Source organism: Sceloporus undulatus, chromosome 9 (assembly GCF_019175285.1).
Source record: "Sceloporus undulatus isolate JIND9_A2432 ecotype Alabama chromosome 9, SceUnd_v1.1, whole genome shotgun sequence".
In the NCBI taxonomy this organism is placed as follows: domain Eukaryota; kingdom Metazoa; phylum Chordata; class Lepidosauria; order Squamata; family Phrynosomatidae; genus Sceloporus; species Sceloporus undulatus.
The window spans coordinates 22,854,874-22,877,784 of record NC_056530.1 but is presented as its reverse complement, the minus strand read 5'-3'; the positions used below and the strand labels follow the sequence as shown (position 1 = coordinate 22,877,784).

Below are 22,911 nucleotides of genomic sequence, written 5' to 3'. Positions count from 1 at the left end.
ACCTATATATCCCAGGATTTCCATAGGACGGCGCTGGAGCATTTAAAGGTGAATTAATTCCACAGTGTAGATTCACTCCAGATTTGCCGCCGCTCTTCTTATGTTTTCCATTTTGGTGGCTCCATTTCCAGATCTATACAACTGCAATAAAAACCAGCCCATCACTGCAGTTTGTCTCCAAGCAGAAGATGCTGCTTACTAATCTGGGCTGCCATAGACCATATTTCCTGGTGTGTGTGTGTGTATGTGTGTGTCACGTGTGAGGTATTCTGAGCCATGGGGCTGACAAAACATCACATGAATGTGGGGCTGAACCCGGGCAAGGGAGGTTATTGTGATCCCTGTGTCAACTGCCTGGAGGCTTGGGAATAAGGAGAGGCTTGCTGGCATCTGTGGAACAGTAGTCCAGAAGCATCTTGCGTGGGTGGCACACCATAAAGCAAGAAACATGCATGTGCGTACATGTGCATGCACCCACGCTTTTCTACAAATAGAAAAATGACCAGTGTGGAAAGGGTTAAGCACCCCTTTCCATCCGACAGATCAGTTATGGGGGGAAAAGATGGGTTCAAATTACAAGAAAAGGGATTCCGCCTAAAAGAACAGCATCAGCATCATCCTGGGATTTACAGTTTTATATGGTCTTTAGCCTCCTCTGTCCAGGAATGCTGCTGCCTCACCAAACTACAAATCCCAGGATACTGCAGAATGGAGCTATGGCAGCTAAAATGGTGTCAAACTGCATTACTTCTATATTGTAGATGCACCCCCAGTCTCTCAAGACACAGGTCAACTTTGGGTTCTTCCAAGCCCTCTCTCACCTCCATAGGAAATGTCGTTTCCAGTTCTGAGTCTGAAACCCTTGTTGATCCACTGGAGATGATCACCTGGAGATCTACCAGTAGGTTCTGATCAAACTGCTTAGTGCATTGGTAAGCAGTATAGAAATGTACCTGTTATTGCTCTACCCCCTGCCCACTCTGGTGCTAGATCCAGTGGAGATGATCACTAGAGATCTATCAGTAGATTCTGATCTACCTCCTGCCAACTCTGACTCTAAACCAAACTGGCCTATTTCTGTGCAGCTGTTCTGGTTATCAGGGCAAGAACTGGGCATGGCATTTGGCAAATAGGTCTCCGAAATTTTCAAGACCAGCTGTCATTCCAAGACGGATCAGCTCTTCTTGGGACAGACCTGGCTGCACTCCCCAGCTCTCGCTTGTACCAAAAGATGCCCACTAAAATTAACTTTCAGATGCCCCCTTGGTACCATCTAACTTTTGCAAACCTGTACTGACTTGCCCAGAAAAAGCTGCGCTCTGCTGAACTCACCTGTTGCCTTGCAAAGACAGCCAACCTGGGCTCTATTGTATTCACTGGAGGGAGAATCTCTGCCAGGTTGGGCAGTGCCAGTGAGATGTGGCACCCAGAAAGCTCCTCTGCGGGAAGTGTTTCTTTTACTTCAGGCTGCTTGCCATACTTAACTGTCAAGTGTGTGGGACGGGCTTTTGTCCTTCGGGGAAGGAAAGATTTTATGTGGCTTGGTTCAGGAGGCATGGAAGCAGATACTTGTGGCACAGGTGAGGTCCCTAGATCTCCACACCTGATCTGGAGTGTCAGCCTGGCCTTTCTTCTCCAGGGTGACCAGATGTCCTCCTTTTCCAGGGCATGCCCTACATTCCAGCCTTCTGCCCAGGAGGAATTCCAAAATGGTCCTCCATTTGGAGCATGTCTATGATGCACTTAAAAACGATATACGAGTGTTTTCGCTCCTATTGGGAAACTAGTTGTTCTTGGAAATGTCCTTTGTGATGCCTTGTCCTCCTTTGCGGTTGGGAACTCTGGTCATCCCTGCTCTTCTTCAGCTCTCAGGGCAAAGAGGAGGAATCTCAGGACAAGGGTATCATCTTTAAGGTTACATATCTATCTTGAGTGGTTTTGGTCCCCTGCAAATGGTTGCCACATCTCAGGTCCCAACTCTTGAGTCTCTAATTTTCATGATTCGACCCCAGGAGGGAGACCTGGGTGCAAATTCTCCTCTTTTGGCAAGCTCCACTCCAGAATAGAAGAAAGACTTTAAATCTCTAATTCAGCGATTAAAGTTGCAGCTTGGTAGTTTGCAAGCCTGAACAGATTTGTTGCTGCAATTTGCAAAGTCTCTTGGGTGTGCAGATGGTCCAAAACACACTGCGGAAATAATCCAGACTGTTTTAGCTGCCCTGGCTCAGTGATAGGGAATCCTAGGCATTGTAGTTTATTGTGGCACCAGAGCTCTCTGACAGAGAAAACTGAATGTCTTACAAAAACGACAGTTCCCAGAATTCCTTACCATTGAACCAGGGCAGTTAAAGCGGACTGAAACTGGATTATTTCTGCAGTGTGTTTTGGACCAATGTGTTTACTTAGGGTGCAGCCACATTGAAGAAATAATCCAGGTTGACACCACTTGAACTGCCATGGCTCAATGCTATGGAGTTCTGGGATTTGTAGTTTTCTGAGATGTTTAGCCGTCTCTGTCAGAGAGCTTTGGTGCCACATCAAACCATAGACCCCAGAATTCTGGTACTCGGAGTCACAGCGATTAAAGCAGTGTCAAACTGCATTATTTCTGCAGTGAAGACACATCCTTAGCTATCTTCTTTCTTTCCTCCCAGTTGAAGCACCAGGACTCACCCTCCATCCACCTTTTAGCTAGAAGTAGGATGGAATAAATGGTCCTCATCCCATCGCCCTAAGAAGGAAGCATCCCCCTCATTGCACCTTGATCTGAGGACAGTGCTCTTAGCTTTGTGCCTTTATTTCCAAACAGGAACATGTGTTGTCTCTGTGTGTGAATGACAAGCAGTGAGTACCTGCGGTTGGTATTTAATGCCGAATGCATCATGACAGAAGCTGGGGCCAGCCTTAGGTCACGGGTTTAGACCTGGAAACCTCCGGGCTTCAGACAGTCCTGAACTGGTAATTCTACCCTTGCAAGCAAGACGTTGTGAAAACATTTTTTGGCATTGGATGATAACTCTCAAGTCTTCTTCACAGCATTGCTTATGAAGGGCTTCAAAACAACACTGGGAGAAAGTGTGTTCATTGCACAGGGAGCTCAGAGGTCCTCCTTTTCCAGAACAGGTCCTCCATTTCCACCTTCTCCCCAGGAGGCATTCCAAAACGTCCTCCGTTCGGAGCATGACTCAGAAGCAGGAATGTGTTTATATGAGCGATGGTAGCATTTTATGTTGCAATGTCCTACATTTTTTCTTGAATGCCCTACATTTTGCAGCGCCTAGTCCTCCTCTGCGGTGAAGCCGTCTGGTCACCCTGTCATTGCCGGGCTTGTTTTTTGTGTTCATTCCAGAGCTTGGAAAATGTTGTTTTCGACTAGAGAAATATATATTTTGATAGACTTGGTGTTTATATCTGAATGATATGCTCTGAGCAATGTTATCATCATTACCAGGAGATCATCAGATCCTACTCTGTGGTGTCAATAGGAGATGTTCCTAGGTCTCAGATTTTGACCCTGAAATAAGGTCAAAGAGACCTATAAAGTGCTCAGCTCCAGAGTATGGAAGGACTACATTGTCCGCAATGTGCCTGTCTGTGTTGTGAGATCTTCTGGGGAGGTTCTTCTCTCTGTCCCACACCTTCAGATTCCAAGACCTCGAATGCTCCTGACCTGGCATGACATGGGCATGTTCAGTGTTTGTCCTTTTCTGTTGTTGTTGTGTGCCTTCAAGTCATTTCTGACTTATGGTGACCCTAAGGCAACCTTCCAACAGGGTTTTCTTGGCACGGTTTGTTCAGCAAGGGTTTGCCTTTGCCTTCCTCTGAGGCTGAGAGAGTGTGACTTGTCCGGGGTCACCCAATGAGTTTCCAATAGCCAAGCTGGGAATCGAACCCTGGACTCCAGAGTCCTAGTCCAACACTCAAACAGCTGCCCAACACTGGCTAGCTCTCCCTTTCTGCCTGGATGTATTTGAAAAACCTCCATCTTTTGTATAAACGCATGTCCTCTGAGCAAGGATTTGGTCAATGCTCTCCCAGAGTCCTAGGCCTCATTCCCACTTACAAATAAATCACTTTGTGATCCAAATAGATGGATCAGTTCAGCAGCAGATCATGGTTCACACCACATTTGCCCAGATCTCATCCTGTTTCTGCAAAACAAAATAAAATAGCCCACTTGTGGCTCACATTGGCAAATGAATCGGTTCAATTTGGAGAGTTTTCAGTGGGATTTTTTCCTCGTGAATTCGATTCTTGAAATTGATTCTGATCCATATCTGATCCACTTGCACAGAATCGATTCATCCAAAAAGACGCAGAAAAAAAATAAGTGTCAAAAAGATGCGGGTTAAATGGGTCCAGCGCATGGCCCCCCTTTCCAAATCGCTTCAGGGTCATTTAAATCGGTCCAAACTGATTTGCGACCGGGTTTAAAAGGTAGTGGGAATGAGGCCCTAGTCCAACTCTCGGACTACTGCGTCACGCTGGTTTGTGGGATTTTCTTGGCAGGGTTTCTTCAGAGGAGGTTTGCCACAGCCTTCCTTGGAGGCTGAGAAAGGGTAACTTGCCAAATCACAACATCACGGTCATGTAAAACTCCAGAGCCACTACAGTGTAGTGGTTTCAGTGTTGGACTTGGTTTCTGAGAAACCAGACATTGAATCCCCGCTTGGCCTGGAAACCTTCTCTCTTATCCAAGATTTGGTGATGCCTCTCAAGGCCAAAGTGAAGAGGTACACGGAAAGAGTGGTCTTTGCAGAGTATTATTTGACCAGGCAAGGTGCCACTGGAGAAAATGTTCCTGCTTGAAGACGCAGGTGTGTCAAGTCTGGGCACAGAAGCCGAAGCCTCTGGTTGCAACAGAGCTGAAAAAGAGCCACACTGAGCCACTTGAGAGCAGGCAAGGAGTGTGCTTTCCAGCCTCGGTTGTGAAAGAGAGGAGTCCTCCAAGAGTAGAGAGAAGCACAAATGTCCTGGATGATTTTCAGCAAGTAACACCAGCATTTGGCCATGAAACCCACTGGGTGACCTGGGGCCTCAGTGGAAGGCAATGGCAAACCTCCTCTGAACCACTCTTGCCAAGAAAACCCTATGATAGGCTCGCCATGAGTTGGAAATGACTTGAAGGCACACAACACCAACAAACTACTGCTTCACACAAATAGCTCTCCAAACGACAAGCCCCAGAATTCCATAGCATGGAGCCACGACGGTTAAAGCGGTGCCAAACTGCATTATTTCTACAGTGTAGATGCAGCCCAAGGCTTGCTCTGGTTCTCTGTAGTTCTTATACATAAACTTCCATCTCTCAGTTTGCATGACACCTGCAGAAATCCCCTCTTCCCTTTAAGTCTTAAAAGCAGAGGAGCCCAGACTTCCCCCCAATGTGGCCACCCTATTTGCTGCTACTAAGCCTCCAGCATGAATTCAAAATACTGGAAAAGAAAAAGGCAGGAGGGGCTAGTAGCCCAGTCTGATGGTTCCGCTTTGCAACAGCAGCCAAGGATGGAGCCAAGTGGAGCTCTTCCACCAGAGGGTGCAGCAAGCCTTTTCCATTATAACTTTGCTGCCTTGGCTTCCAAAGCAGAGGAATCGATGCTCTTTGCAAGGGAGAAAGAAGGGAGGGCTGGGGAAAGTTTCTTTTTTGGACTACAGTTCCCAGAATCCCCATGGTCTCATTGACTGGGGATTCTGGGGGCTGCGGTCCCCAATCCACCAAGGACTTTGGCAAAATCCCCCTGGTTTTATTTTATTATTTATCTGCTTAAATCATGAACGCTCATACTCTTAGGACACAAGATTATTCTAGGTGAAGCCTGGGCAAAGCAGAATAGAGTGGCGCTATTACTTCTCTTGATCTAAGCACTATACTTTTATTGATGCAGCCTAGAATTGCATTGGCCTTTTTTGCTGCCGCATCGTATTGTTGACTCATGTTCAACTTGTGGTCTACTAGGACTCCTAGATCCCTTTCATGCATGTAAGTCTCTTTAAGCAGGTGTCCGCCATCCTATATCTGTGCATTTCATTTTTTCTACCTTAGTGCAGTACCTTACATTCTCTGTGTTGAAATTAATTTTGTTTGTTGTGGCCTAGCTTTCTAGTCTGTTCAGGTCCTTTTGAATTTTGATCCTGTCCTCTGGGGTATTAGCTACTCCTCCTAATTTGGTGTCATCTGCAAATTTTATAAGCATGCCTTCTATTCCTTCATCCAAGTCATGGATAAAGATGTTGAATAGCAATGCACCCAGGACAGAGACCCACTGGACACCCCACTGGTCACCTCTCTCCAGGATGAAGAAGAAGAGGAGCCATTGCTGGGACCCTTTGAGTTCGGCCAGCCAACCAATGACAAATCCATTTAAAAGTTGCATTGTCCAGCCCACATTTTACTAGCTTGTGCTCCTTGTATTGAGCTGTGTTGGAAGGTGGATCAAGCCCCTGGGTTGCCAGTCATCTCCAAATTTGATAAGCTTGCCCTCTATTCTTTCATAAAGATGTTGAAGAGCACCAAAGGCTCCTCTTTGGTTGCAGTGAGGCTCTTCTGATGTTTAAGCTGCCAACCAATGCATTTGGGGGGTCAGACTACATGACCCCTGGAGTCCCTTCCAACTCAAGGCAACCCCAACTGGGGATGCTTTGGAAAGCCAAGCCTCGCCACCGGAAGCGCCCGGCTCCATTCCCATGCGCCTCGGTCGTCCCAGCCGCCCGTTGTGTCAATAATACCTCCGAGCCAAAGCCAGGACTCAAAATAATTCCTTTATTTATATGTTTCTTTGAGGTCTTTTTAATCTTTTTCCCCTTCTTCTTCTTCTTCTTCCCTTTCTCAGCTTGTAAACGGAATTTTTTTTTCCATACCAAAATTGGAAATGGCCAGAGAAGGCGTTTGCTCTGCCCTCTTCCCCAGTATTTCTCAGGCCAGTATTTCTCCCTCTGTACTTTTTCCTTCCCTTTTCCTTGACCTAGTTTGAAGAAAAAAGTCATTGGAACAACCAGGTAAAACATTACTGAGTCCTTTTAGAAAAGCCATGCACACAAACACAAACACATGGTTGTGTAAATTTTAGGAACGTCTGTCCTCGTTCTCTCTTTCTGAAGTGTTTTCTAAATCCTCCTTCTAAGTCACCTTGTTCTTTTCAAAACAGTTCCCGGTTGCACAATTTGTGCTTATTCCCCATCTTAATTTTCTTTCTTTCTTTCTAGCACGCCCTTCTTTTCCCCTCCTTGGGGGCACAGAGTGGAGTCCTTTTTCCTCCTCCTCCACCACCCCATCACTTCTCCTCCCTCCCTCCCTCCCTCCTTCTCTTCTTTTTCTTTTTTCTCCTCCTCCCTCTTCCTTTCTTCCTTCCTCCTTTCTGTCCTTCCTTCCTTCCTTCCTTCCTTCCTTCCTTCCTTCCTTCCTTCCTTCCTCCTTACACCTCCTCCTCCCTTCTCCTTTCTATTCTCTTCCTTCTCTCTTCTTTTTCTTCTTTTTCCTCCTCCACCACCGCTTCTCCTCCTCCTCCTCCTCCTCCTCCTCCTCTGCTTCCAATGCTTCCTCTACCCCTGTTGTCTAATATACTGTGACCAACTGAAGCAAAGAATGTGTGCCACCCTCCCTTCCGTGTACAAGGAGTGGGGAAAGTGTGGTGTTCCAAATACATCTGGACTGCATCTCCCATCATCTCTCAGCCTGATGGGAGGTGCAATCCGACAGCCTTTCCCTCCCAGATGGGCTGGCATTCACCTCTGTGTCTCTGTCCTCCAACAGAGAATAGCCGGGAGTGCGGGAGGAATGACCGAGGGCCTGCTGCCCGCTGGTCTCTTCTGCCCGAGGCCATCGCCTTGCCTTGCCCAACAGTAGGGCCAGCCCTCCGGCCCTGTCCTCCGTTGACCCCTCCAAGGGATGAGTAGGGAAGGCTGAGGAGGGCAGTAGGCCAAGAGGGACCATGTCTGAGACTCCAGTTCCCATGACACTGGGGTTGGAAGTGAGTCATTTGACCCTGGGGCTCCTCTCGGAGCTGTGCCTTTAAAAGGCAAAGCATGCTTTTGCCCCCAAAAAAGAGACCAAGCAGCCAGGGGAGTTAGGGGGGTTTAAAAATCAAATCAAATAATAAAGTAAAACCTCCCTGGTTGGAAAACTGTTTCGTCATCGCTAGCAGGGTGGGAGCCCAGAGTAAACAGAGAGGAATGGGAGAGACTTTTTTGACTTTAGGCTCAAAGATGAACGGAGCTGGAGAAAAGAGGAGAAGCCAGACTCCAAATTTTGCAGAACTTGCATACAGGAAATCTTTTTTAAAAAACGAGGGGGGGGGAATCCTGACCCTTCTGTGACATTTTTGGAAGTATAAGGAGGGGGGAAGTGTGTCGGTTGGAGAGTTTGTACCAAGGATCTCGGTGATTTCTTGTAGGTGGTCTGAAAAGAAAAGAGAGAGATGTCCTTGAGCAGAAGCAGAAATAGACATGAAACACACACACACACACACACATATATATTCCGACTTCCCTTAAGGGAGTTTGGGAATCTGAAACGGACAGCGCTGTTCTAAATGGGAGACTGCACATTTTGCAAATGATGCATCCACTAAGTTAGGGATGGAGAAGAGACATGAAAATATGCCACCAACGGATGAAAAAGGGGGTCCCTATGTTCCAATACTTAGGAACCCCCTTTTTTCATCCGTCGGTGGAATATTTTCTCCTCAACCCCCTCCCAGCAAAACACCCAACAAGGGTTTTCTTGCACAGAAGCGCATGGTCCCCCTCTCCGAACTGCTTCAGCAATGTGGTTCAAGTGCAAACCAGGGTCAGTTAAACCGCTTCAAACCGATTTGTGAGCCGGTTTAAAATGTAGTGGGAATAAGGCCTTGGGAACATCTCTGGAGCTTTTCTTTGCAGTGGGATCCATCTATTTTCCCCCCATCCTGCCTTTCCCAGCCGCTTCTGCTTCCTCCCTCCTTCCCTGTCGGCTCCTGAGGATTTATCCAACACGTGTTTTCTTTCAAGAGAATAATTACTTTTCATAAAAACTGGCCCCAGCACATTCCTGAAGGCTGACTTCACCAAAAGGCACCGCAAGAGTGTACAAGACGGCGGGATCCGGGGCTTTTTTGAGGTCGGTCACGACTGGCAAAGAGGAATTTTTGGAGGGTCTGTGCTTTGTTCCCAAGCAGCGAAGCCCAGAAGGTCTCCTAGGTTTTGCTCACAGTAACCAGCGGCGCATCACTTGAAAGCCTTGAAGGAGGGCAAGATGTGGGGAGGCACATGTCTAGAGGAAAGGGTTGCATCCCGGATCGAGCTTTCTTGCACATTGTTTCTTGTGGGAAACAATGGGGATTGCATGGGCTTCCAGATGCATTTCACACCGAATGCATCCTTCAGACTATTTCATTCAAAGAATGTTAAACCCTGTTTTTCTTCCTTCTTCCCTTTTCCCCTTCTTTCCTGCAAGAGACCAGACCTGGCTAGGACTTCCGGCAGGATTTGTCTGGCTGCCTCCTCGAGAGCCAGCTCTGAGCTCCTCCAAGGCCCTCGAACACAAAACCAGGAGTAGTTCCAGCCAATCTGTTAATTGTTCCCGAGCGGTTTATAAATAGCTGTGCAGTGTGGATTTTGCCACGAGTTCAAGTCTTTCCTTCTCTGCCCTGGAATATGAGAGGCCTCCCGGGGAGAAAAGTTCTCCCGGCTCTTTGCCTTTTGTTGCGATCTTCCTCATTTTTTAAAATAAAGGAATGAATGAATGCACACAAACCTATAAATGAAGGCAATGACACCCAGCCAGGGCTCTGGACAGTGGTTCTGGTAACCCACTGACCCCTGTTCCCAAGGCTAATGGCTACATAAGCCCAACTATGAGGCCAACCCTAAAGTCTTCCCTTCTCCAACATGGACCACATTGCCAAAGTCGCCCACAATAGGTTTGCCTTAGGGTCGCCATAAGTTGGCAGCAACGCATGGGAAAGACTCTTCCCTCTTCCCTTTGGAGGGAAAAGGTGTTTCAGCAAACTGTGTGAATCAGGCTTTTGTGTCTCTGTAGGGAAAGGCAGTGCCAGCAGGGAAGCACTGAGAGGTTGCTATGCGACTGGGGACGGGCACCGATTGTGCACAAAACCAGAGTCAATCACAGAGGGCCGCCATCTGGGTCTTTCCAGTTTGCACAGAGAACACTATTTTCAAGAGTTCCTCTGGTTTGTCTTTTGTTGGAGCATGCAAGAAAGGGGATGCCTTTGTTGCCACAATAATTTATTCCCACCGTTTATTTCTTGGTTCCGTTTTTTCCCTATCCTTTCTCCAATGGAGGAGCTATGTTTGTCCTCAAAACAACAAGCCTAGGAGGTAGGCCGGTCTCGGGACTTAGGGCGCATCTACACTGCAGGAATCAATGCAGTTTGATGCCACTCCATCCTACAGAATCCTGGGATTTGTAGTTTAGTGAGACGCCCACATTCTTTGGCAGAGAAAGCTAAAGACCTTGTTAGAAACTCTTAGAATCCCATAGGAAGAGCTGCACTTAAAAGTGTTGTCAAGCTGCATTATTTCTATTGTTTTATCTGGTCAGTGGTTTTTGTGCCCACTCTTTCCACCTCCAAAAATCTTTAGCATAAAGAATTCTTTGCCAGCTATGCAGGTTCCCCTTGGGGCTCCAGGGAGAAATACAATTGGGATCTACTTTATTCTCTCCCAGCAGAAGATCCTTAAAGATTTGGCCTCCTTTGAGCCTGGCACCTGGAGGGTGGCTAACAATTCCTGCTGAAAAGAGCCCATGCCCAACCCAGTGTGCCATTCTACCATCATGCAAGGGAGTGTTCGAAGACCATGCCCACCATGTATCTCCACCCTGTGGGTATATGGTCATGTCCATGCATAGCCATGTGCCAGATACTCCTTTTGCAGGAGTACCCACACAAGCATGTCTTAAAGGCAGGGCATTTGATGTCATGGAGCAAAAGCAGATTTCTGCGCATGGAAGCACATGGGCCGGGAAGGTGTGCTGCACGTGCGGTGCTTCTGGATTTCTCCTTTAGCATCCCTGGTGATGTGAGATTTTTCTCCCTTGCTGTTTCCAGTCTTAGCAACTCTTTCCCTCCCATCCGGTTTCCGTCAGTGGTGGTGTGTTTAAAAGGCTCTTAAAAACCATGCTCTGGCTAGCATCCTTACAGCAATCTGTACCTTTTCTCATGTAGCTATTTGCTAAGAGTGATGATACCATGTGCATTGGTCTGGGCACCCTTCTTGCCATGGCTGTCATCTTACTAGTGACATATGCAGGCAGATAGACACCTTACACCTGCGTATGTATTTTTTGGAATCATCGTGAAAGTTGGCATTCCTCTCCTCCTTCTGCAATGACCAAAGTACCCACTGCATGATGGGTGGAGAATGAAGGGGACCAGAGGACCACTGGCATATTTTGACAAGATCTAATGGGGTTCTCTGGAAATCTCAGGAGAGGCATCACTAGGGGATGCAGTGGGGTACGGACCACATTGGGTGACATCTTTGGAGAGTGGGATAGTACACCCAGTGAGACTGGCATGGCTCCTGGGCAAGCAAGAAAGGACATTGCCTCCCTTTCTTGCTTGACCAGCAGCCACGCCAGACCCAGAATGGGCTTTCCATCCTCAGCACTGGCCCCAAAAGTGGTCTGGTCAGATGGTGGCCGGCCAGCAATGGGGTGGGAGCCAGGCACCAGGAGGGCAGGGCAGTCTGCCCCACCAGCCCTTTCCAGGAACCTACACCGGGTGACACCAACCACAGCTATGCCTCTGGGTCTCAGCAGATGATGCCATTGTCTGGCTATGGGGCATGCGTAACCTCAACCTTGTAGGTAGGATATCAGAGATTGAGGGCAGCAGCCAAGAAATCAAGAGGGTTTCCATGTTTTTGTGCTCCCTTTTTGCAAGTTAAGAGTACTCCCAGGATCCTGGGATTATTATTTAAAGCATTGTTAACCCTCGTCTTTAGCTCTCGGAGCTTTTGCAAAGATTTGTCATGAGAAATGACACAGAAGGAAATGGATTTGGAGGAAAAAAGCAAACTTAGGTGCTAGGCCTTAGTTACTTATTTCCTTCCCTTTGTGTATTTTCTAGTACTGCCCTCTTGAATGTTCTTCATATCTAAAAAGGTACTCTGGAGGCAGGTTTTTCATCTCATGAGTAGCATACTATTGTTGTAATTCCTCCAGACCAGCGGTTTTCTCAATGTTGTATATGAGGCACAGGGTGTCTTTTACATTGTGCTTTGACATCACTTTAATTAACTTAAATGCCTCCAGTCTTTTGGAAACCCTGTGATTTGTAGTTTGGTGAAACGCTAGACCTCTCTGCAAGAAAAGTCGCGAAGGACTCCATAGGATAGAGTCACAGTGAATAAAGTGGAATCAAAGTGCACTAACTATGGTGCGAAAGAGACATCCGTTGCAGCAATAAAATGTATGCTAATAATACTTGGCACATTTTTTGCATTTACAGTGACCACCGCAGTAAATGTTGTGTTCAGTTTTCCACTGCATTCTTACAGTTTTCTGCTTCAATTACAATCAGTCGTTTTAGTTTGGGTGTGACCACCATTTTTAACATTCATAAATGATAAATATTATAACAGAATGCCTGTAAACATGGGAAGATGTCCTTCTCAGCAAAAAGGAGAAGGAGATGGGAGGGGCATTTTTGGTTTCTGTAATGGTGGGATTAGAAGATAGGAAACCCTCCTGCTCTAGACCACTTGGAGATGAAGGAAAGATACTCTTGATGTGCTCAGAGGCACTCTCTTTTGTATTTATTAAATCATGTCCCAAGGCACAGCATTAGCCCAGATCAAAAGTTGTCAGCTTTGCTAAGACCTACTAGCCAACTTGGGATCTCATGCCAACTTTGGGTTCTGCCCCCATTTGCTCCCAATCTTCTTTCCAACCATGAAAACAGCAACAAACCATCAATGTGTTGTGCTCTAACTTTCTAAGCAACACTGACAGTTTTGCTTAGAAAGGAGAAGCAATGAAGTCTATACCCTCCAGCCCCAGTTAGTCCTTTGCCATCCTACTTTCTTGGCTTCTTTTAAAATGTCCTGGTTTCTCTTTCCTCCTCCTCCTTCATCCTCAGCTTACTTCAGTTGCTGCAAACTGAATTCATATTACAAAAATAGTTTGGGTTCAGTTAACCCAGAAAAGGAGAGGAGAGGAAGTCTTGCCCTTCCTAAACCTAATGTACACACATTCCAGAGATTTTTGGCTTAATACAGTTGTTCCTATATCCATTGCATGCTATCTGGGGGATTTGAGGAGCTGCAGTCCCCCAAAAGTAACATTTCTTAACTTTATATTGCATTGGGGGAAAATGATTTTGAAAGGGAAGTATTGGGAAGGCGTAAGAGCCCTGCAGTTTTTCTTTCCTTCTGTTCGGTCCCAGAGTTTGGGAAAGGAAGTCTCTTTGCTGGGGCTCCTCCGTTTTCTCCCACGCATTGTGTATGTGCGCATGCGCAGAGGCCAGCCAAGGAGATGGGCCCAGGGCTCCACATTCCCAGGTCCATCTGGAATGTATTTACACAGAGGCCGACAACGTTGCCGTCTTGCGCAGGAGAGGACTCGAGATACGGGAGTTATATTCAATTGGCCAAACTTTGCGGGAGTTGAGTTCAGTTGGCCAAACTTTGCTTTGGCTTTGCTGTGGCCTAGGTCAAGAGTCCCAGATGCAAACCAGAGCTGCTTCTGTTCATGCTGCGGGTCTTGTATTATCCCAGAGAAGGCACAGACCTGTGGGCTCACTGGCTCAGCCACTATGCTCCATCCACTATCCACTCCATCCATCAGCTGCGGTGCTCCTCTTTGGACATGTACTCCCTTACCACTAGGCTTCTTCTATCATTGTGCAGAACTGTTTTACATGGCTGCACTTCACTCCTGAAATTAGAGATGACCCAGGAGTTTGATGGTTATGTCAAGAATTGGCTAGAAAGTGGGAAACTGTCTTATTTTGGACTGCAGCTTCCAAAATTCTGGGTGTCGCAGTCCAAAATGTGAATATTTCCAAAGCACTGGACTTGATGGTAGTCACTTGAAAGATCAAGGAGCAAACAAGCCTAGAGGCATGGGCTTGGGAGTAGATTTTAGGTGGGTCATAAAAACTAGTAAAAGATCAATTTGGGGCAGGAAGGGTTAGAAATGTTAGCCCAGCAATGTTGCAAAAACGTTAATGATTGAAGGAACTGGAATAAGCCTTCCGCCCCTTTAGTCTCCTTTAGGGTTGGCTCTTTGAGTTCATAACCATTTTGGACAGGCCACAGAATCTTTGACCCTCCAAGTATTTTGGACGACAGATCCCACAATTTCTTCTGGAAGTTGAAGTCCCAAACGTTATATGAGCAAAGGTACATTTGGCAGGGACAGATCCGATTCATTCTGCACCGTCCCACTTTTCTGGCTGCTTTGAAAAGGTCCAGGGTTTTTTCTTCTCCTCCCACTTTCGCCCTCAGCTGACTTCAGTTGTTGCAAAGTGAGCTTAAAAGTTTGCAAAAGTAGCTTTCACTTTCCTTTTGTCCATAAGAGAAATGTTGTTGTTCTTGTTTGCACTGCCCTTTGTATATGAAATGACAGCCAAGTAATGTCAATTTGAACAGAGGTGCCAAAAATGATGACTCCAAAGCTGACCATGGTGGACTGGGTACTGTCTTTAAGCACTATAGTTAGTGCAAGTAGCAGTAGCAGTAGCAGTAGTAGTAGTAGTAGTAGTAATAATAATAATAATTATTATTATTATTATTATTATTATTATTATTATTATTATTAACCAGGGGTCTATCCAAAACTCCCACAGCCAAGTTTGTGAGATCCAGTATGGTGGAGTTGTTTGAGAATTGGACTAAGATCCTAGGGCATCCGTTCTCAACCTGTGGGTTGTGACTCCTTTGGGGGTCAAACAACCCTTTCACAGGAGTTTATCAGACAATGGAAATTGGAAGTATAATCCAATGGCAATCCAAACGCAATCATGGGGTTTAATGTTATTGCGTGAGAGGTGATCACACTCAATTTTGGGCAATGGCAAACTATTTTGGGGGAATGGGAAGCCAGTTTGAACGCAATTTGCATTCACGTAAATTCGCTGAACTAGCAAATTCACGTGAATGCGTTCTGGCCCCACTTTCTTTTCATTTGAAATTAAGAGAAATTCCTCCTGTGTGATAAACTCCATGGGGGTCACCTAAAACATTTTTTCCAATAGATCTTAGGAACCGAGACACCACACTTTTATGGTTGGGGGTCACCACAACATGAGGAATTGTATTAAAGGGTCGCAGCATTAGGAAGGTTGAGAACCATGGTTCCAGGAGACCAGGGTTCAAATCCTGGCTCAGCACACTCTCAGGCACAGAAAACCCTACAATAGGTCCACCTTCGGGTCCCCATAAGTCAGAAACAACTTGAAGGCACCCAACAAGGACAACCCAGGTTTCCGCCAGGGTTGGAAGCCAAGATGGAAGGCCCACCAAGCCCCCTGGGACACCCACTGCAAAAAGAAACCTGGGGGGATCTGATTTTTTTCTCTTTCTCCAATACAGGGCAAAGCGGATGCAGGGATTCCAAATCTGGGAAGCAAGGAGTTAAAGAACTCAACCAGACCCCCCTCCTTGGAGCATCTGCCTACGAACAGGAAACCATCCAGCAGAAGGAGACTGTGAGAATGTGATTCTCCTCCTCCCCTGCCTCTGGTACATTTCCCTTTTGCATCCATTTGCTACTTCTCCTATTCTCATCCCATACACTTTCTTCCCACCCTCTTTCTCTTTCTCTTGACTTCACCCCATCAACCAGCATTTTCCATCTCTCCCCCCAGTTTCTGGGATCTCTTTCTGGGATCTGCTTGCTTTCTTTCCAGCAGCCAGTGGTGTGCAGTGTCTATGGGTTTTGTCCATAGATTTTGCAAACCTCTTCAGCCCCCCAACTTCTCCTGAAGCCCAGCATTTGGAAGAAAAGACTTGGGAGGCGGAAGAAGGGGCTGAAGCAACAGGGGTGGCATTGGAGGGCTGGTTTAGGGGGCTCTCCTTCCTCTGTGCCATGCCCAGGCTTTGCGGCTGAATTTTTCAGATCACAGACCACAATGTTGGATTGCCATCCCTGGCCACTATTGTCTCCTACCTAGAGATGCTTTGGATGGTTGACTGTAGAGCCATCGTCTTCTAAGCCTGCCCCTTACTCACGAGGAGACTCCACCATTTCTGCCCAGGGCCAAACTGGACAAAGGTGAGTTCCTGGATCCTTTTTTTGGGGGGGGGGGGGTTGCTTTTCCATACAAGAAAGAAAGGCGTTGAGATTGCAAGGGGTTTAACAGGGTGAAAGGGCTAAGTCCCCTTAGCAGAACCTATTCCCAAGGAGAGTTGTAGCCTCTGATGGGATGGAGGTCTTAATCCTGGGACAGATGGGTGTTTAAATAGAGAGTTATGTCTTAGAGCATGTTCAGAGTGCATCTCTCACACACACGTACAACAGACACAGACAGTGTCAGCTCTCATACCTCTGGACTCAGTTAGGATTCAATCAATCAGAGATGTCTTTAGAGCATGATCAAAGTGTTTCTCTCTCTCACACATACACACAACATACATAGATACCCACAGTGTCAGCTCTCATACTTCTGGGCTCAGTTAGGATTCAATCAATCAATCAATCAATCAGTCAATCAATCAATCAGAGCTATCTTTAGAGCAGAGTGCTTCTTTCTCTCACATACACATAACATACATAGACACCTACAGTGTCAGCTCTCATACTTCTGGCCTCAGCTAAGATTGAATCAATCAATCCATCCATCCATCCATCCATCCATCCATCCATCCATCCATCAGAGATGTCTTTGGAGCATGTTCAGGGTGCTTCCCTCTTACTATCACACACACGCACCGTGCACAGACACACACAGTGTCAGCTCCCACACCTTTGAGCTCGGCTAAGATTTAATTAATTGATTGATTGATTAACTGGAGATGTTTTAGAGCACACAGTGACATGACTTGCTCCCCAAGTGAGTGCCTGCAAGGAGGATTTTGGCCTCTTCAGTAGAAAAAGGTGCTTTGAGCATGTTCAGAGTGTTTCCTGTCTGCCTGCACACAAGTGTCAAGACATATTCCTATGTTGTTGTGTGCCTTCCTTTCCAACTTATGGCAACCCTAAGGCAACTCGATCACAGGATTTTCTGGGGCTGAGAGTATGTGACTTGTCCAAAGTCACCCAGTGGGTTTCCATGGCCAAGCGGGGATTCGAACCCTGATCTCCAGAGTCATAGTCCAACACTCAAATCACTACACAACACTGTCTCTATTTCCATGCTAATGCTTGTAAGAAAAATTGTAGCCCTCTCTCAGAAAGGGTCTTAATGCTGGGTAGGTAATTGTTTAACTAGGAGAGTAAATAGAGCATGTGCAGAGTGCTCATCTCTCTCTCTCTCTCTCTCTTACACACACATTTAGTGTCAGCTTCCACATATCTGGATTCTGTTAGGAGTTTAAAAAGCTTCCAGGATACTTGAAGTCACAGTTAAAAGTGCATCCTTCTTTTGTTGCCTCTGACAAAGCTGGCTGCAGTCCACAAAAGTTCAAAGTGAATAAAACTTGTAATACATATTTTTAAACAGATGACACAAAGAAAATGCCATCCTTTGTTAGTGTTTGTGTTGTTTACTTATTCATTTTATTGTGCTCTAATCCTGCTTGAGAAATGGCACTCGAGGCATCTAAAAGCATCAATAGGAACAAATGAAAGGATGAAGCCATTAATCGATAATCAATGATTAACGAAACTAAGTCCTCTTACAGCTGCAAAATAAATTCCTGCACAATGGCTTAGTTTGGAGCTGGTTAACAGATGCAACTGGAATTGCAATTAAGACTGCTGAGGTCCATTTCAGACTTGAGAGAGGGGAGAAAAAATACTCTGCACATGCTCAGAGACTAGGCAGACAGCTGGCTGTAGTTAGCACAAGGCCTGGACATTGTTGCTGTTGTGTGTCTTCAAGTTATTTCTGATCTATGGCGACCCTAAGGCAAACCTATCATGGGTTTTTTTTTGGCAAGACATGTTCAGAAGGGGTTCTACTTTGCCATTCTCTGAGGCTGAGAGTGTGTGACTTGCCCAAGGTCACCCAAGTGGGTTTGCGGTGGCCAGGCAAGGAACCGAACCCTGATCTTCAGGGTCCTGGGATGCATCTACGCTGCAGAAATAATGCAGTTTGCCCCCACTTGAACGCCATCCTATAGCATCCTAGGATGTGTAGTTTGGCAGAGAAGTCCAAAGACCTTGCAAAACTACAAACCCCAGGACGCCATAGGATGGAGCGACAGCACTTAAAGTGGCGTCAAACTGCATGGTTTCTGCAGTGTAGATGCATCCCTATTTCAACGCTGGGACCATTACACCCCAGTATGGAAGAAAGGATTGTAAAGCAGGCTGGGGATGAATGCAGTTAATAATCTTCTTTTTCCTCCTTACGCCTTTGAACCAAGGAGCATTGCCTTGAAGGAAAAGTGCTTCCTAGGATTCCTCCCTGACGGCTTTAATCCTCAATGTTGCTTAATATTTTTGGTGCCAGGACTCCCCCAGAAGCCGTTGACATCATATTCAAGCCTTTTTCTCTGGATGCTTGTAACGTTCATCGCCAATTTCTGGGGCTGGGCTTTTGATATTGGCCTGGTGAAGGGAAAGGCACTCTACACATGATCAGAGACATGGTTTTCATGGGGTGGAAAAGTTTATTCCGAGCATAAAGCAACTTAGAAGGACAACATACGTTTCAAAGCCCATTTAACTAGTAAGAAATATCCCGTATTGCCTTGGGGGGAAAGTGGCATTGGAAATGGATCCTGGGCCAAAGGAAAGATTGTGAAGTTTTGTCCCTTTCTTGCGTTCATTTACTTTTGGGCTGAGTCTCGCATCCATTTAGCCCTTCTTTTGCCACCGATTCTCATGCATCTTCGCACAAACACTGCTAAGGCTGGGTTAATTTCTCTGTCCTACTTTTTGGCTCAGTCCTTATCCATATTTCCTTCAACTTCATTGCCACTGAACTCCGTGGGCCTTTTCCCAACCAAGGACTTTGCAGCTGAATTGCCCAGCTGGTCTTGCTATCACCAATGGAAAAGATGGATTTTTGCATTCCTGATTCCCATGGACAGAGGTCATCCAGGGTTCCTGATGTGTTCCGGAGTCTCCGGCACAAAAGCAGTCATTCTTCTGGATTCATTCATCTAGAATCGGAAGGATGTGGCTGTATATATCTGTGGTCCTGGGTGAGGATTATATCATGAGCGTCCATTTCCTCTGATCCCATTCATGATACAAGAAGAGTACTGTATTTGTTTTTCAGAGCAGTTATGTGAATGCACAACCTGTAGGGTTGGTATAGCAAAGTGGGCCAGTTAACCAGCTTGGATTTAGTTCTGTGCACATGAAGTGCACAGTATAGTAGCAGACCAGGGTTCAAATCCCCACTTGGCCACAGAAACCCCCTGGGTTTCTCCCTTAGATGAGTCACACACTCTCAGCCCCAGAAAACCTTGTGATAGATATGGCCTTGGGGTTTCCATAAGTCAGAAATGACTTAAAGGCGCACAGCAACAATGGCAACAAAGCCAGCATGATGTACTGATTTTGATGTTGGACTTAGGACCCTGGAGACCAGGGTTCAAATCTTTGCTTGGCCATGGAAACCCGCTGGATGAACTAGGGCAAGTCACACTCTCTCAGCCCCAAGGAACCCTGCAATAGGTGTGCCTTAGAGTTGCCATGGATCAGAAACAACTTGAAGATGCACAACAGCAAGAAAGCCAGGAGACACACGCCTTAAATACTGACTTGGCTGGGCTTTGTGTGAAGTATTGTTTCTGCAGTTGGTACTGGAAGAGTTTCTCACATTGGTTCAGCCTCCAGGAATTTTGCGCTAGGAAAGCCCCTAGAGATCAATGGCTAAAATAATGTGTCATCACTTCTTTCTTTCTTTCTTTCTTTCTTTCTTTCTTTCTTTCTTTCTCTTTTTTGAAGTTAGCAGGAGGAAAGAAAGAGGATCTCTAGAAAAAATGATACATACCAATGGCTTGAAAGTCTCTAGTCTGAAGCAATTGGAACAAAGGGAAAAGGAATGCATTTGCACCGAAAGGCATTCTGCAATATCTTTTGGGGTCGAGGGAGAGATTTTCAACAGAGGAAGAGTGCACTGAGCTTGAAGGCAGCTGTAGGAAATTGTGATGCAGACATGGCAAAAGCTCCTTGTTCTGGCCAAGGCTGTGGATTCGGGAGTGGAGATTGCTTTTTGGAATGGATGGGAGGCAGCTTTGGAAACAAGGAGAACATGGCTGTGAGGAAGGGGTGTGGAGTGGAGAGGAAGCGGGCTGCAAAGGTGTGACGAAACCTGGCATGTCAAGGGAGGGATCTAGAGCTGGTTGGCTGGGTGGGCCATCACAGGCGCTGGAAGGATGTGGGGCAGAGGGGTCACTTCTTCCCCTCTCCTTTAATATCCATGCATCAGCCATTCCTCATAAGGTTTATCCTGCATCACTATATTCTGTCTCTCAGTTAGTACATGCAGCAGGATCCTGCATAACTTTACTTGGGAGTAAGATCTTACATGGTGGTATTTAGAGCCAGCATTGTTTGAGCGTTGGACTATGACTCTGAAGATCAGGATTCGAATCCCCGCTCGGCCGTGAATTTGGGTGACCATAGACAAGACACACGCTCTCAGGAGTTTATCACACTGGGGCTAATTTGGGCATTAAAGAGAGAATAAAGCCCATTTAAAGCATCCCGCGGCTAAAGCGAAAATGACAGGTAATTGCACCAATGATTATCATGCGCAATTGCGCAAATAAAGTGATGTCAGAAATGCATTGCTGCTCAAATCCTGAAAGTGAAAAGATGCGCGTCAGTGCTTCTTTGTGACCCCTTTAATGGTGGGTGCGTGATATCATTTTGTGTAATTACATGATTTTTCTGGGATATTCGCGGGATAAACTCCCGATCTCCTTCGTGTAATAAACTCCTCAGAGTTGTGGGGGAATGTGGGGAATGTGATCCCAGAGAATGAAAGGCTTCTAGTTGTGTGAGTGATTTTCAGTGCAATGCTAGAAATTTAAGTACTGGAGGAAAATTTCAGCGGTGGGGCAGAAGTGAGGGACACTGCCCTCATTTTGATCCTTCCTCTCATAACTGCACCCCTGAACTTGGGTCAAGTTTCACTGAACATCATGCTGCTGCTTTTGGCTATGCTAGGGTCTCTGGTTTGTGTTTCAGCCACACTGGATATGTGGCGCATAACCAGAGACATTGTGGTCTAGTTGGGGGGGGGGGGAGAGATGGCTGCCAAATGAATTGCAATGTGGCTGGTAGTTGCAAACTGGATTTGGATTTTACCTTCATACACGCTGCTCTCATCACTCATCTGCCAGGCTGTGTTTGAAAGCTTGCATTGGCTGCCTGCCCTCCAGTCTCCCCAAACAATGAACCTTTCAGGAGTGTCTGCATACTTCCAACGCTCCTTTCAAAACAAGGCCCTGAAACTGCCTCTCTCCCCCATAAAAAAAAACCATTCATCCTTTCATGTTCAAAGACCGGCTCCTCATTCTCCAGCTGCAGTTATGTGAGAGAGTGTGTTGTATGACTTCGAGTCGTTTCCGACTTATGGCAACCCTAACGTCAACGTAAGGCAAACATATCATGCATGCCAGAGGTTTCTGACTTATGGCAAACCTATCATGGGTTTATTTTTTGGCCAGATTTGCCTTCCCCCGAGGCTGAGAGAGTGTGACTTGCCCAAGCTTGTCCAATGGGTTTCATGGCTGAGCTGGGAATCAAACCGTAGTCTCCTGAATTGCAACCCAACACTGGTAAGAAATAATAATAATTTGCACATATTTAGAGTAGAGAAGTGAAGCGCCCTGTCAAAAAACTTCCCAGAATCCCCCAGCCAGCATGTCCCCTTTTAAGACTCTTGGAATCTATATCTACAGTATTCATCTGTCTCCATCTAGCCACCTTATTGTTGCTGGGTGCCTTCAAGTCATTTACAACTTATGGCAAACCTATCATGAAGTTATCTTGGCAACATTTGTTCAGGGGAGGGTTGCCTTTCCATTCTTCTGTGGCTGAGAGAGTGTGACTTACCCATGGTTACCCAGTGGTTTTCCAAGGATGAGCAAGGGTTTGAATTCTGGTCTCCAGAGCCCTAGTCCAATGCTTAAACCACTACACCTCACTGGGGGTGCATGTATGTGGTAGAAATAATGCATGACTTTAACTGCCATGGCTCCATCCTGCACAATCATGGGGTTTGTAGTCTTGTGAGGGAAAGAGTACTCTTGGCCAAAGAAGTCTGAAGACCTTGTCCAACTGCAAATCCCAGCTTTCCATAGGATGGACTTGCAGCACTTCAAGTGCTGTCAAGAGTGCACTATTTCTGCAATGTTGATGCACCCTGGCTCTCATGTATTCATGTATACCCATCTATTTCAGTGGTTCCCAACCTTTGGTTCTCCATTTGTTTTGGATGTCAGCTCCCAGAAGCCTCAGCCAACAGTGAGGAATTATGGGTGCTGAAGTCCAAACCATATAAGAACGTTTGGAAACCATTGATCTATATCCACCCACCCATCCTTTTATCCATCTACCTGTCTATCCATCCAGATATACTTTGCCTTTCCCCCCAAAGTTGGTAAAATCCAGATTGGCTTTTTGCATCGCTCTGGGGTTTTCCGGTAGCTTCCAAAGTTAACTAGGTTCATCCCCGGTCAGGACATCTTTGCAACAGCAAACCACTAAATGCAGAAAGCAAGGAAATCCTCTCTCAGGTTGTGCAACCTACTTCCCCCAACCTTCCTCGCATGCAATGGCCACGCGAACTGCGAATTGCGGTCTGCTTTCCTCCCTGAGCCATGGAAACTTCAGGGTACCCA

At 46.3% G+C, this 22,911-nt stretch overlaps 1 protein-coding gene and 1 long non-coding RNA gene across 5 annotated transcripts in view; one reads left to right on the top strand and one right to left on the bottom strand.

Annotated features, from left to right (window-relative positions):
* PLEKHG2 (pleckstrin homology and RhoGEF domain containing G2) overlaps positions 1 to 22,911 on the top strand; it is a 65,383-nt gene that overhangs the window by 8,794 nt on the left and 33,678 nt on the right. Inside the window, exons 1-2 of one of the 4 annotated variants that reach the window (XM_042438872.1) lie at positions 9,036 to 9,094; positions 15,535 to 16,216. The gene's annotated coding sequence lies outside the window, so the exon portion shown is untranslated. Of the gene's footprint in view, positions 1 to 9,035; positions 9,095 to 11,720; positions 11,807 to 15,534; positions 16,217 to 22,911 lie in introns of those variants that run through there. The other 3 variants (XM_042438870.1, XM_042438873.1, XM_042438869.1) reach the window with 3 other exon arrangements.
* LOC121915048 lies at positions 6,811 to 9,681 on the bottom strand. The gene is made up of 3 exons (XR_006100633.1): positions 8,997 to 9,681; positions 8,366 to 8,395; positions 6,811 to 6,962 (listed from the first exon to the last, which is right to left on the bottom strand). It is a non-coding gene; the product is annotated as an uncharacterized LOC121915048 (long non-coding RNA).